Source organism: Suncus etruscus, chromosome 4 (assembly GCF_024139225.1).
Source record: "Suncus etruscus isolate mSunEtr1 chromosome 4, mSunEtr1.pri.cur, whole genome shotgun sequence".
Classification (NCBI taxonomy): Eukaryota; Metazoa; Chordata; class Mammalia; order Eulipotyphla; family Soricidae; genus Suncus; species Suncus etruscus.
The window spans coordinates 117,980,595-117,996,470 of NC_064851.1; the positions used below are offsets into that span (position 1 = coordinate 117,980,595).

Below are 15,876 nucleotides of genomic sequence, written 5' to 3' on the forward strand. Positions count from 1 at the left end.
TATACCCTTGGTCCTTCCAATGTTAATTTTCATATAATTCATTGTCCTAAGTGCCATCTCAACACCTGGCATCTTGGCAGCATCCAAAAAATCAATTCAGTCTAGCAATATCATTCTCAGCCAGAGGATAGAGGTCAGCACCATCCCTCAAGCATTAAAAATGAGGAGTGTAGAGACATCATAGTCCCTGTCACAGCAAGAATTACTTCTTTCACTTCTCATTTAGAACTCAGTGCTGTGGGGCCGGCGAGGTGGTGCTAGAGGTAAGGTGTCTGCCTTGCAAGCGCTAGCCAAGGAAGGACCATGGTTCGATCCCCCTGGCGTCCCATATGGTCCCCCCAAGCCAGGGGCAATTTCTGAGCGCTTAGCCAGGAGTAACCCCTAAGCATCAAATGGGTGTGGCCTGAAAAAAACAAAACAAACAAACAAACAAAAAAAAGAACTCAGTGCTGTGCAGCAAAACCTGTAGCCCTAGACAGACATACTCATTCATTCTTCCACAAAAATGCACCCTCACATTTAGAGAAATCAAATATCTTATTTTATTTCCTCTATGTTCTAGATGTTTCAGGGCATACATGGGAAATGGGGGAATAGTTCAGAAATAGATCTGCTAGAGACCCTGGGTTTGATGCCAGGGATTGCAAATTTCCCAAATTGGATGGCCCTGGTGGTTGCCATCACTGCATCTTTATCACTGTCTGGGAGACGCCCCAAAACATAGTATTAATATGATTACATGTACATTGTATGTATAGCCTGCATTTTGTTTATTCATTTATCCATGGAAAGTTGAGTACGTGGATTGCTGCTACCATCTGGCTATTGAAATGAAGTTGCTATGAGCATGATTGTAAAATAACTCATTAAATTTCTGTTTCCAGTGCTTTTAGGTGTATACCTAAAAGTTAAATTGCTGACATAATAATTCTGTTTTTAATTCTTCTCAATTTAATTGATATATTTGGGGGAATGCCAGTAATGGAACCCAGGGGTTTACACAAACATGTACTCTACCATTCAGCCCTATTTTAAATTCTCTTGCACAACAAATGGTTTTCCATAGAAGTTGCACTCTTTCATTTTTCTAGCAACAATGTACAAGAGTTCCAGTTTTTCATACCCTAACCAACATGTAATATTTTCAGCATTTTGGTTTTTACTGTACCATCTGAATGGGTGTGAGATAGTATCTTACTGTGATTTGGGTTTGCACTTTCCTCATTATTCATTGTATTAAGCTTCTTTACAAGTGACTATTAGGAACAATGCAAGTTTTGTTTAAATTATTTAGCTGGATTTGAATAATTTGACATGTAACATGTAAGTCCTCAACAAATTTAAAGTTTGCTTTGCATCCTGCAAATGTTAAGAACAGATTCAATTCAGACCATTACAAAACTTTTTACTACCTAGATTAGTATTGATTGACCACACACAATTTAGAAAGAAGTTTGACTCTATTACAAAATTTCATTTTAGCTAAATGAAACTAAGAATACTAGTAGACTAAACATCTTGCTACTTCAAGTGTAATGTCTAGACCAGCAGCCACAGCACTTCCTGGAGTGTCAAACTAAAGCAAAATCCCTAAACCAGATTCTTCAGTGTAATAAAATTTCCACTCTTTTTATTCATATAAGTACACAGAATGGCTAAAATTAAACAATTTAAATAACAAACAAACTATTTGTTGGGGGAAGGGTGTGGAGGACCACACCAGAAATGGTCTGTACTCAGGAATTACTCTTAAATAATTAGGATGAGTAATGAGTGATGCTCAGAGAAACATATGGAGTGCAGGCCAGCTGTGTGCAAGGCAAGTACACTACCCACCACACTCTCTTTCCAGTCACCCCATCAATAATATTTATTGAGGGGCCAGCGAGGTGGCGCTAGAGGTAAGGTATCTGCCTTACAAGCGCTAGCCAAGGAAGGACCGCGGTTTGATCCCCCAGCGTCCCAGATGGTCCCCCCAAGCCAGGGGCAATTTCTGAGCGCTTAGCCAGGAATAACCCCTGAGCATCAAATGGGTGTGGCCCGAAAAACAAAAACAAAAACAAACAAACAAAACAACAAAAAATAATAATATTTATTGAACACTTACTAAGCAGAAAAACTGCAGATAGTGAACAAATAAATGAGTGCTGTGCTTTCTAAACATTATTCCTACAATAGCATAAGATAGGTGTGCTGTTTAACAATTGTATTTGTTGACAGCTAGCCATAGCCCCCCTGGGCTGACCACTTAGTCCAGGGGACTGAGATCCCCCCCATGCCAGACGGATCTTCAGGGCCACGCCTGGTTAATCGGGCCCTGGGGGGAGAGAGGGAATTCCTCCCTATGCATCCACAAACTACAGAGGCAGGGCTGCACCCAGAAGACTCCACATGCCAGTTCTTCTGTTTCTCTTCAGCTGATATGTTGGGGGCTCTGGGCAGGACAGCTAGCCATAGGGCCCCTGGGCTGACCACTTAGTCCAGGGAACTGAGAAACAATTGTATTTGCAATAATATAGAATAAACACGTTTATAACATTACACAATATCAAGACTCACTAAACTAGTAACTAAAGCAATGAAAGAACTGACCATTCTCTACAAAAGACTCCCAAGAAAGATGCTTGAGAAAGGATGACCAGTGTAGTTAGGTCTCTCACATCATGACATTGGGGTTAATGACAGAACACATAATTACTGGCAGTCCCTATATAAACTTAAGTGAGTACCATGTTCTATTGCCTACCTCTATGTAATCATAGTCTGTGACATTCATACCATGACAAAATCACCAAACTCTACATTTCACAGAAGCTTTTCCATGAGACTAAGCAAAGCATAATTACATCTGGTAGCTGAGCTGCCCAAATCCCCTTGGCTCATTGCAGCTTAACGTTTGTCATCACATTTGATGGAGGTAACTTCCCACTCCTAACCACACAGCATTTGTTTTTGCTTTCTAAGGTGATATAATGAGTACTCCCTTGTGATTTTGTCTAATTTACATATTCATCATGGTGAGCATGGAAAACCCTCAGACAATGGTTGACAGGAACACTCTAGTGGAGGGTGTAGTGCTAAAATGTTTTATGCCTAGCACTTGTGTGTGTGTTTTTGTCTTGACTCATGGACAGAGACTTTGAGACATGTGCAAAAACTAAATCCTCTTTTGCAACCCAGAACTCATTGTTCAGTATGAGTCCTGATACAGATGAGAAGGAACATGGCAAAACAAAACAAAAACAATAATAATAAAATAAAATGTTTTATGCGTGAAACCCTACTATGAACTACTTTGTAAATCATACTGTCTGAAATATTTTGTAATAATAATAGATAGCTAGGGCCTGGAGAGATAGCACAGCAGCATTTGCCTTGCAAGCAGCCAATCCAGGACCAAGGGTGGTTGGTTCTAATCCCGGTGTCCCATATGGTCCCTCGTGCCTGCCAGGAGCTATTTCTGAGCAGACAGCCAGGAGTAACCCCTGAGCACTGCCAGGTGTGGCCCAAAAACCAAAAATAATAATAATAATAATAATAATAATAATAATAATAGATAGCTAGAGACTGGAACAGTGTGTAGGGCATTTGCCTTGCACATAACCAACCCAGGCTCAATCCCCAGCATCCCATATGGTCCTCTCAAGCATGCCAGGAGTGATCCCTGAGCACTACGCGTGTGACCCCCAAAAAATGGTTAATACAAACTTGAAACCAAATTATTTGGATAAATATCACAATACAGTGATATTTACCATGATGATTACTAATTACTGTGGTGATTTACATGGTGTCTCAAATCTAGTATACAGTTTCCACCCATAGATTAAAGGTTAGAAAGGAAGAAATGAATGATGAGGGCAATTTTCCAGAATTGACTGCTTGCTAATAATTTGGGGGCGGATTTTGGGGACACACTCAGTGATATTTATGGTTTACTCCTGGCTCTCTACTCAGGGATTTCTCCTGGTAAAGCTTGGTAGACTATATGAATTATGGAGGATTAAAACCAGGTTGGCTACATATAAAGAAAATGCCCTAATGGCTATTCTATCACTCTGGTGATAGAATCTGCTTACTGATTATTCAAATTAAAGAAAATTTTGTGATTATCATTTCTTCCTATTAAAGGAAGAGCAGCAAAATGTACTTCAATATCTAAAGTCTAGTACTGTATTAGTTTGGTTGGTACAATGATGACCTAAGGCAGATTGAGGGGTCACTTAGCCAAGATCAGAGGTCACACCACCAGAAAGCAAAAGGGATGAAGTTAAAAGGCTGCCTGATCAATAGAAACACTGTCCTGGTTTTCTTTCTCCCCTGGGTGTTAAAGAAGAGATCAAATGAAATCTGAGAAAATGAAGTCACTCTAGTATCCATAGGAAGGATGCAGTATATTTACTACCCAACCTCAAAGGAAAAGAGATCATATTGCATTTTGTGAGAAATTTTAGGGCCCGGGGTAATCTTTCATTAAAAATTTTTATTAATATATTTATTTAAGCACCATGATTATAAATATGTTTGTAGTTGGGTTTCAGTCATTAAATAGTATACCCCCTTCACTAGTGCAACCTTCCCACCACCAATGCCCCCATCTCCCTCATTCCCCAGCCCCGTCTGGTATTTAAGACAGGCATTCTATTTCTATTATCATGATAGTTGTTGGTGCAGTTATTTCTCTAACTGCACTCACCAATCTTTGTGGCAAGCTTCAGATCATGGGCTACTCCTTTTAAATACCCAACAGTGCTCATGGTTTATCCCTAACTCTGTTCTCTGAGATAACTCCTGGCCATGACCGTATGGAGTGGGACTGGATCAAGGGGATCAAACCAGTGTCTCCTGAGAGTAAAGCAAGTGTTAAATCCTCTGTGCTTTTTCTCTAAACCCTAAGGCAGCCAATTTTGGTACTGCTAAAATTGTATATTATTATGAAAATGAGAGAAAGATTAAAAAGCAAGAAACAGCTAAGGTCAAAAGCTTCCAAAGGATTTCTTCTTTACAGAAAATCAATTTGGGGGTGGGGGGGGCAGGGGAAATTACTCTCAGTGTGGATGAATTCCCTGAACGTATTTATTCCAAAACTATTTTGAAAGCTTCTGGGTCACCATTCTTAGCAAACAAGTCCTTTGAGATTGCTAAGAAAGATGAGTTAATTCCTATATTAGCTAGAGTGACAGGTAATTAGCAAGGTAAATCAGCTAGAGGCAAGATGTACAATGCATCTCACATCAAATATAAATGATATATAGAAGATCCATGCCATTACTTCCCCCCTCTCTTAGCTCTAAGAGCTTCCAATCTATATAAATAGTACTTCCATCAGAGACCTGCCCACAGTTAACATTAGCACTATTAATTGTACAGCCTGGCACTTCTATTCATCTCATTTCATCTTTATCACAATTGTTCAAGGTGAATTTATGGCTATTTAACAAGTGAAGCCTCTGAGAGAGAGATTTAAAAAGTGGCTGAAGAAGCCAAATAATAACTAATTGAGCTGTATTCCAGCCCAAGGCCACGAGTATCAAGTTTATATGCTTTCAACTCTCTCAAATCACCAAAATATTTGCTCATAACTGCTTTACTCTCTGTCACAGAGTGACACTGACTTCTTGACAGAATATAGGCAACATATAAGTGCCTATCAGTTTCACATCAACTCCTACTCAGAAGAGAATTTCAGTCCTAAATTAGCAAAACTATGATGAACAATGCGGAAAGAGACTGCATTTGTCAAAGGCAAAAATAAAGCCTCGAAAGGAGAGAAGCAAATGCCTTGTTTTCTGGTGCTCTGCCTTTAGCAGAATCAGGACACTAATTGATTGCCTTCCAGTCATCTTTCACCACTCCCTCCATCAAAACCAAGCCTTCTCCTCCTCTCTGGTCGCTCTGTGTCTTCCTTTGCTCAGTTATTCTGGTCAATCTTTTGTGTCTCTACTGCCATAGAATTTCTTCTGAGTGCCTGGGCAGAAGGCATGTCGATTCCTAGTCTTTCAAGTGACAATTTTATCTAAAAAGGACTGCTGAAACTCCAATATCACAGCACTTTGCTTGTCATGGTAAAAACAGAGCATGTATTACATTTATTCAAAAGGGATTAAAGATCCTGCCCTCTCTCCTTCCTGAGCTATCAATTCTGTTCTACTCCCTTCACTGGAACTGCCTTACCTCCACTTACTTGAACTTGGAACCTGTTTTTCTTGTTCAACTATTTGCATTCCTGACCTTGTTAAGATGTTGGAAGAAAAAGAAAATAGACTAGGTGGCAGGCTCCAGCCTTCACACTCACCCTCACTGCAGCTAGTTTTTGTTGTTTTGCTTTCTTGAAAATAGGCAGCTCAGTCTGTTTGATGACAAAACTGAGAGAAAAAAAAATCATCTGCTCACTTTGCATGTTTGTTTTTTTTTTAAGTGAGAGCAGTTTACACAGACTAAGAACACTGAGACTGTCTTCTCAGCTCAAGGTGTTGAAGGACCAAAACCATCTTCTCTTCCAGCTCCACCACCCTGGACCCTTTTGTCTGCAGGCTCAGAACATCCCTCCCACCACATATAACATAGGGCTGAGCAGAGAGCTTTGCTGCCTGCTTGCCCCCTATTCAGCAGTCACATGACCTTGCCTGATGCATCAAGTAGAAGATATTTATAGTCCCTTTCTCGTGATGACATTGAGGAATTTGCATAAGTTCAGTAAATGCTGATTTCATGTCTTCCATAGAGCCTAAGAGTTGTGGTGTTTAGACTTGATTAAGAGAGGGATAATAACTGCACCTTTTATAAAAGTATTCTTCTGTCCTTTTAATGTTTTCTCCTGCCACTTTCATACATAGATAACTGTCTTTAGTTCTATTAAGATCTCTCATCTCTAGGACCAGAGAGATAGTACAGTAAGTAGGATGCTTGCCTTTTGCAAAGCTACATTCAATCCCAGACACCCAAAATGCTCCCCCCAAACTCTGCCAAAAATAAGCCAAGAATTCCATTGGTATAGCCCCCTAACAAACAAAACCAAAAGATCTCAGCCTATGAAAGTCAACTTTTCTGTTTTCTACCCCAAATTTCCTTTCTATAAGAGCAAAGAAGTCCTTTCTCTAATTGTGTACAGTGCATAAATTATTTTCCTTTCTACACATAGGCTAAGTTTTGAGCAAAAAAAACCAAAAAACAAAAAAACAGTTTTTCTGGACACTAGGAACATGGTGGGAAGGGCAGTTGCCACAGTTTATCCCACTGCCTAGCACTCTGAATGCACATAATCCTTTCCTTTTTTCTAAAAACAATCTTAGTAACTCCATAGTTGATGTAGAAGAATTAAAACCTAAAGAGAGAGAGAGAGAGGTAAATGCAAACATTCTCTGCTTAAATATTTAGTCTCCTGTGTAAGCACTCTGAGGAAAGGTCTTTACACTGTCACAGTTAACACAAATGTGTCCATGTGAACACAAAGAAGGACAATCAGACATCTAGATTTAAGAGAGACCTCAGAAGAGATCCTGATTTTTCTATAGTGCTGATGCCAGGGGTCAAATGTTTCAGTCAAAGATCCAAGGTAATCTCCAAGGCAACCCAGAAGATCTCTGTTAAGGAGCCATTACTGATCTAAACAGAGACTAAAAGCAGAAAGTGCCTGAGTTGATAATGGTGCAAATAGGCCAGGGCAGGATTTCAATGTAGTGGGCAACCAAGGACAGAAAAGCAGGCCAGCAGGGAATTGGAGTGAGGGACTCCTGGGGTTCCCATCTGCCACTTTCTGATTGCTCCATATTCCCACACAGATTTTTATGGATCTTGGACTCTATGCTGAAACCCTTAACAGGACCCCCTAGTAGGTTCTGATAAAGCTTCAAAAGGGGGCAGGGTGTTTGCCTTGCAAGTGGCTGACCTAGGACAGACCATCGGTGTCCCAAGTGGTCCCCCAAGCCAGGGGCAATTTTTGAGCACATAGCCAGGAGTAACCCCTGAGCGTCAACTGGCTGTGGCCCCCAAATAAATAAATAAATAAATAAATAAATAAATAAATAAATAAATAAATAAATAAATAATAAAATTAAAAAAGACTCAACTATTTCTCAACAGTCCAGAGAGTTAAAGACTATGTATGAGCCATTTCAAGATTTTGAACCAGAATAATCAAAGAGGAATATTGTATGCCTTTCATCATAGCTTTTAATGAGGATTTCACCTGATAAAACTCTAGATACCACTGGAGAAGCAACAAGCCTTAAAATTGACTGAGAACATTGCTCTATACCTCTTACACATGCAGCTTTCCTTTTAGCTTCTTCTTGTTTTGTTCTGTTGGCTGTTTAAAAAAAGTCATCCAGAACAGATAAGGGAATGTTCAGAGTTAAATAACAGGAAGAAACAACCATTTTAGAGCATTTGCAGGTACAGTACAAATTTAAACACCAGCCTCTGGAATAGTGTTAGCCTCTTCCTTTTATTTCTTTATCACTTGCCCTCACCTTCACCAATTTTTTTTTACCGTACTGAAGATTGCAAGGAACAATTGTTTTGAAGTTAAACACTTTCTATTCTATATATTAGATCTACTTTGCTATGAGTTAAAAACACTATATGGGATCAAGGTTTATGTTTTCTGAAAAAAAAATTTGTTTTGGTTTTTAGGCCACATCCGATGATGCTCAGGGGTTACTCCAGGCTATATGCTCAGAAATCACTCCTGGCTTGGGGGCCATATGGGACGCCAGGGGATCAAACCAAGGTCCGTCCTAGGTTAGTGCACGCAAGGCAAAGACTCTTTTGCTTGTGCCACTGCTCTGACCCCAAGGTTTATGTTTTCATTTAAAAGTACACACAGGGTTTGAAGTGCATCCCTTGATGCAGACCCTGGTTTTATCTATCTGTGGCACTACACTTCCCCAAATATCTGCTGGGTGTGGCCCTGGACTAAGTTTACATACCTTATGTAATGTGCTATTCTAAAACCTTATTCTAAAACCTCTGTATTCTGAAATACATCTGGCCTTACAAACTTCAGGTTAGAAATTATGGTCCAATAAACATTTGCAAAATCAAGTGAACCAAGACTTCATGAGTACATGTTTTACTATGCACATCTTAGGCCAGCTTTTAACTAGACCCCTTTTGTCATCTCATTAGTCATGTAGAGTGAGAGGTACTCTGAGTCCTTGGCATTACCAACAAGTTTCCTCAATTTCTTGTGCCATATAAAGTGAATTGAAGTAGAGCCTTAAGCATCCATTTGCTGCAGGCGTCTTGAGTCTCAGCAATCCTAGTGGGACGGAGTCCTTTCACGAGAGGAAAAAACGGGTACACGAGCAGACGAATATGAAATAATTGAGACCACACAAAATGCATTGTATGGGGACCCACGTCTGCATCATATTTGATACAGGCGAGAGACAAACTTTACTTTTTCAGCTGATCTTTTAAGCACAACTCTGGTATGCAAAGTATTTCCAGGGAAACAAAGGGCAAAGGATCTTTAGAAGGGACAATACAATGGTACCGGACCCTAGAATCTACATATCAAATAACTACCCGATGTAGGTGAGAAAGAGCCCTGCTAGTGAGGTAAGGTGAAACATGAGATGGAGATGTTCTGGTTTTGCAAGAAGCTTCTAATAGCAGGGGAAGAGAAACTGGTTTTGCTATTAAAGTTTGCAGCCTTCCTGAAAATAGAATTTAAGAAAGGCAGAAGCTATTGTTTACCATCATGAAACTGAGACCAAAAAAAAAAAAAAAAAAAAAACAGGTAGTTGGCGACTGGCTGGACTCAATCTTTGAGTTGCAAATATACTTAGCCAGCGGGGAACTTAGCAGCTTTCTTTGGTACTGAAATTTCTTTTGACTGCAGGATAACTGAGGCTGAATTTCTGTAGTTTTGCAAGGGAGGCAAAGCCAAATAAATAAAAGGAAAGAGAAATATAATGTCACCAACATGTCATAAATATAACAGAAATATAGCCAGTAAACCATGCAGGGGTTATGATTGATTTCTCCAACTGGCATTCTGACTGCTATATTTCTTGGGGGGAAATCAGGCACTGCACCAGGAAAGCCAATAGACACATCTGGTGTGTGCTTCCCTTAATAATGGAGACATCCATGTTACATGCAGTGACATTCATTGGCTCATTGTTTCACCTTGTCCAATTAGCCATTCACTTCTTCATTCATCCACCAAAATTTATTAAGGACTAATACCAGGCACATCTTTGTTTAAGAAGTACAAAATAAATGGTATCTCATCTCTGTCCTGTAAATACTCTTATTTGTACTATTAATATTTTAAAGCATAATAGCTATTTTTCCATATAACACTCGTAAACACACATCTATTTAATTCTACTCTATGTAAGGGACTAGGAATACACTTGTTATGGGACATTTAGTATGGGAAATTGACAAAACAAAATATATTTCTTCTTTCTTTGTTTTGGGGCCACACCTAGCAATGCTCAGGACTTAATCCTGGGTCTTTACCCATGAATTACTCTTGAGATGTTCAGGGGACCATATGGGTGCCAGGGATTAAACATGGGCTGGCCATGAGCCCAGTAAGCACTTACTAGCTCTCTAGTCTCAAGAAAAAACCGTATTTTTACTCTATGAGACCACCTGACCGTAAGACGAACATAGTTTTTAGATGATCTCCTCTGCACTCAGGCTTCAGCTCCAGGCAGCATTCGCTCCATAAGGTGCACTTTTTTGGGGAAAGTGTGTCTATGGTAGGAAAAATATGGAATATTCTTTTACAGCTAACCTAATATAATCATTACAAAATGCTCTATCACTATGAAAATAAGAAAGCTTTTCCAAATCCAACAATATTTGAGCCCAAGTGGAAATACAGTTAGAGAAAGGGTATTCCAAGGTGAAGGTTCAGCATTTGCAAAATCACTGAAACTATAAATCACTCAGCAAATAGAACTAGAGTCTATTTGGAATGACAGCAGTTCAAGATCCATGTAGTTGTAGCATACAATCGGGTACCTTGTAACCATGGGGATACACTGGACAAATTCCTCCTTGGGTGATGTCCTCATTCAATATAGTGTGTGTGTGTGTGTGTATAGTATATATGTATACATATATGAAATATGTATATGTGTGTATACACACACATAGTCACATAAAATTACTGTGCTAACATGTTAAACAATTCATTACTATATATGTATAATAGAATATTGTGGTAAATTCTACCAGCTAAAAGAACGATATTTGAAAGCTTTTTGCTAAGTATAGTAAGATAAAGAGAAATACTTATGATCAATTACATGCTGAACCTTTAAAGAGAGACTTGATTCACAGGGCTAAATGATTTCATATCATTTAGATGGCTACAGTCAGATAGACATGGTACTCAATAAGGAGAGGATGGTAATACAGATCATGTGAGAGGCACAACCAAGATGTCTCTTTAGGTATCTTATCAAATTTAAATATCTTGAAGTCAGTCCTACCTGAAGGTTGAAAAAAGTTAAGTGGCTTACAGTCACCAAAGTACCTTGGAAAAGATCAGAATCTAGGCCCTGATTTCTGGATTGCTATTCATTGACACACTTCCTATTGCTTGTTTATAATCTACACCACAGGAAGATATTTAAAGACTACACAAAATTTCTCAAAATGAAAGCACTTACTGAACTCCACATTGCATGAGAAGAACAGTTAGCCAGGGCTCTCCCTCTACTAGTCTTAGAAACAATAATGGAATGTCAAGGAATAAAATACTTTATGAATTTATTTATGAATACAATGTCAAAGAATACACTACTTTATTTCAGTTCCAGCTGAGAATAATTTTGCCACAATTTGCCAGGGGATTTCATGCAGCTCACCAAGCCTCAGTCTTATTGAATCAAGAAAACAAGGCCAGGGCCCGGAGAGATAGCACAGCGGCGTTTGCCTTGCAAGCAGCCGATCCAGGACCAAAGGTGGTTGGTTCAAATCCTGGTGTCCCATATGGTCCCCCGTGCCTGCCAGGAGCTATTTCTGAGCAGACAGCCAGGAGTAACCCCTGAGCACCGCCGGGTGTGACCCAAAAACCAAAAAAAAAAAAAAAGAAAACAAGGCCAGGGGGCAGGAGAGATAGCACAGCAGTAGGGTGCTTGCTTTGCAAGCAACTGATCTAGATGGACAGTGCTTCAAACCCTGGCTTCCCATATGGTCCCCCAAGCCTGCCAGGAGTGATTTCTGAGTGCAGAGCTAGGAGTAACCCTTGAGTGCTGCTGAGTGTGAACCTCCAAAATCTCAAGGCCAATAAGATAAATAAACTTTATTATCAGCTGCTTGGGATGACTGCATAAATTAGATCAAAGATGGGCCCATAGCCTGATTTTTACAAATAAAGTTTTATTAGAACAAATGCATTCCATTCTTCAGTATTATCTATGACTGCTTTAGTGCAGAGCTGAGGTAATATGGCTCACCAAGAATAAAAGGTTAAGCTTTATCACAATGGGTTTGCTGCCAGGACACAGGTGTCATAAAAACCACAGCTAAGTGCCGGCCAAAATAGAAAATCAAAAAATTCAGATCAATATCATCTTCATCAGATGTGGAGACTCTGGTGAACTCAAGTTCACCACTGCGGGTCACCTGATTTGCAAATGTTGCAGCACCAACAAGAGCAATAAGAGCATCATCAGGAAACTTGAGATGGCTGCTGAGAGAGAGCTTCTTCTAGGAAGCCTGGTCTCAGCTAAGTTGAGTGTGAGTGTAAGCAGGGCTTTTCCACTACACCAAGTCTTGGATAAGCTGAAAGCTGACTATAAGCATGGTATAACCATCATATCCCTGTAGAAGTCTGACACTAACACTTACTATATGACCATCACTGATGTCCCAGAACAGACTCACCACACTGTCCTGAGTGCTGATGTGGGTGAATTTTGGGTCTGGCATCTCCAAGAACAGGCAAAACCACAAGCATACACACCTGGCTTACACGCCTGCTATGAAACAACTGATTGCTGCTGTTAACAATATGAATTCCAGTTGAGTCTCCCTACAGTCAGAAGACACAGGAGGAAATCATTAGGGAAGTCAGCGCCAACTTTAAGAAAATTAGCTACAACCCTGACACAGAGCATTTGTGCTAATTTCTTTTTAGTTGTTGCTGCTTTTAGACCACACCCTGCAGTGCTTGGGGCAAGGCTCAGGGGACCATATCGGGTGCAGAGAACTGAACCCAAGAAGGATGCAGAAAGGCAAACATGCAACCCGCTGTACTATTGCTCCAACCCCACACAATCTTTGGCTAGAATGGCAACAATATACTAGAACCAAATAAAGTATGACATAGTTCAAAGGATGGAAAGTTATCTTTAGAGGTGGTAGTGGCAGTGGGATCCAGCTGCTTGAAGCTCTGGGTTGCACTCTCTATCCACTAGTCCAATTAACCCCCTCCTTGTGCCTGTCTCTCCTATATATTTATAAGATTGTAAACACTGGTTCTTTCCCTGTGCCCAGTGAGTTGAGACCAGTATAATCAAAGCTGATAATGGTTTCACATTTGTCCCAGTCAGTGGTAATCTTGAGGATAAGAATGTGACACCATGATGTTAAAACTCCATGATGCTCTTAATGAAACTTCCTGGGAGTAATTTGGCTTCCAATGTCAAAAATGTTTCTGGTAAAAAAAGGTTCATCATGGCTATGTGGATGATGACAGCAAAATGACTTCAAAATGGAAGCAGCTGGCTTTATCAGCTTAGGTGATTGTCCTAAATCATCCAGAGTAGAGATGCACCTGTGCTGGGGTGGTTTGTGAACCATTTGTATATGTGACATTTTTTTGTCCCCCAATTCACAATACAGAACAGGCAAAGGGCCTGGGTTGAGGTATATATGGGGTGCATTTACTGTACCTCCTCTTTCTGTTTGTTTCTTTGTTTGTTTTAGGGTCACACCTGGCAGTGCTCAGGGGTTACTCCTGGCTGTCTGCTCAGAAATAGCTCCTGGCAGGCACAGGGGACCATAATAAACACCAGGATTCGAACCAAACACCTTTGGTCCTGGATCGGCTGCTTGCAAGGCAAACACCGCTGTGCTATCTCTCTGGGCCCACTTTACCTCCTCTTTCTATACAGTCAGTGTAAAGAACACAGCCTGTGGTAAGAATTGGGAGGCCTATATATGGCATTTTAAGTTTAGTCTTTAAAATCACTGCTTTTTACTGGAAATGCCTTGGCCAACATTTTGTCACAGAATTTTGAGAACATTTCTTAAATTTTTGAAGAAATTTAAGATTAAATTTAAACTTAGCTCTCATAAAACAAAGCTTAATGAAAAGTAAAAATTAAATGTTGACTATTTGACATAAAAGCTTGTCACCTCTGGTTCAGATAACTATTGAACAAGTGTTGTTCATATATTTTCTATCCACTGAAGGAAAAGACCTCAGGTTGAGAAGGGGATGTGCTCTATTAGAGTATAAGACACAGAAACCACCTACTGTTAGCTCAGTTGCATAGAAACATTCAGGAACATGCTACACACATCATCCCTTACTCCTGCTGAGTCTTTTGTACCACTTACCTCTGATGATTCTCTAGAAGAGAAACAAGAGACTATAAAGTCATGAAATATAAATGAACAAAAATTTGAACATAAACATAGAAACAAGTGTTACAAGTGTTACAGATCTTTCCCAATAGAGTAAATCTTATGTATCTTATGAAATTTAAAGAAATCAAAGGGACAAACACATAGGACTGGGAGAATACTGCCAAGTTATAGACAATGAGATATCTTCTCTACATCCATACTGATTTCCCTTTAAAATTGAGATATAAGGCCAGAGCTGTGGCGCAGCAGTAGGGCATTTGCCTTGCACATGGCTGACCCATGACAGAATGCGGTTCCATCCCCTGGCATCCCATATGGTCCCCCAAGCCAGGAGCTATTTCTGAGCACAGAGCCAGGAGTAAACCCTGGGCATCACAGGGTGTGGCCCTAAAACAAACAACAAACAAATAAAATTGAGACATACAGAGCTGGAGAGATAGTACAGCAGGTAGAGTGCTTGCCCTGCATGCAGTCAAACAGGATTCTATTCCAGTCACCCCTTATGGTCCCTGGAGCACAGATCTAGGAGTAAGTGCTAAACATTATCAGATGTGACCCCAGAAAATAAAAATAAAATTAAAAATATAATTGAGATATACAAAAAGACAGGTGGCAGGTGCTTTGGGCATAGTATGATAATATATTCTGAAGAGATATGAAAATTATAACCCTAAACTAAAGAATCCCATTAACAAATTAATAATTAGGATCTAATAAAGGTCACAATTTTAAGTATACCCTAATGAATGTTGTGGATAAACACACACCTAAGTATTAAATACATAAAGATATAGAACCTTTATAATACCCCCAGAAACTGTCTATGAGTTCCCAAGTTTAATAGCTAATGACTGAATATACCCAATATTCTAAGATGGCATTTATACGTTGTCTGTGTCTGGTTTGTATAAACATCATATGAATGAAATCAGAAAATCTTATTCTTTGTGCCTGGTTTATTTTGCTATGAATAAGTCACATAAATTCGAGATCAACTGTTCCCTTTCTTGGCTATGAAGGCTGTCAGAATACATTGAACAGAACTGAACTGAGGGCAGTTAATGCATCATGCCTGCCTCCATCTGCTGTGCTGGTTCAGGGTAGAATCCCACCAATGCTCTGAAGTCAGACTAAACCACCCAGCGGAATAGAAACTTCAAATGGCTTATGTTGTCCTACTCCCTAATAGCGAAGGGGTCCTCAAGGAAGACTCTTGTCCTAAAATCCAATGTTTGCCTCAACCTTAGAATAAAAACTGCACCCTCAACTGTCTGCCCTTGGAGAGCCTGCAAGTTTGCCAAAGGCATG

The 15,876-nt window shown here is 39.8% G+C and overlaps 1 non-coding gene and 2 pseudogenes across 1 annotated transcript; 1 reads left to right on the forward strand and 2 right to left on the reverse strand.

Annotated features, from left to right (window-relative positions):
- Positions 1 to 3,095: 3,095 nt before the first annotated feature.
- On the forward strand, positions 3,096 to 3,226 carry LOC126008039 (small nucleolar RNA SNORA40). The gene has a single exon (XR_007495464.1). It is a non-coding gene; the product is annotated as a small nucleolar RNA SNORA40 (small nucleolar RNA).
- Positions 3,227 to 13,793: 10,567 nt separating this feature from the next.
- Positions 13,794 to 13,906, reverse strand: LOC126008009 (uncharacterized; annotated as a pseudogene).
- A 144-nt stretch (positions 13,907 to 14,050) lies between these two features.
- LOC126008020 (uncharacterized) lies at positions 14,051 to 14,131 on the reverse strand (annotated as a pseudogene).
- Between the last annotated feature and the right edge of the window lie 1,745 nt (positions 14,132 to 15,876).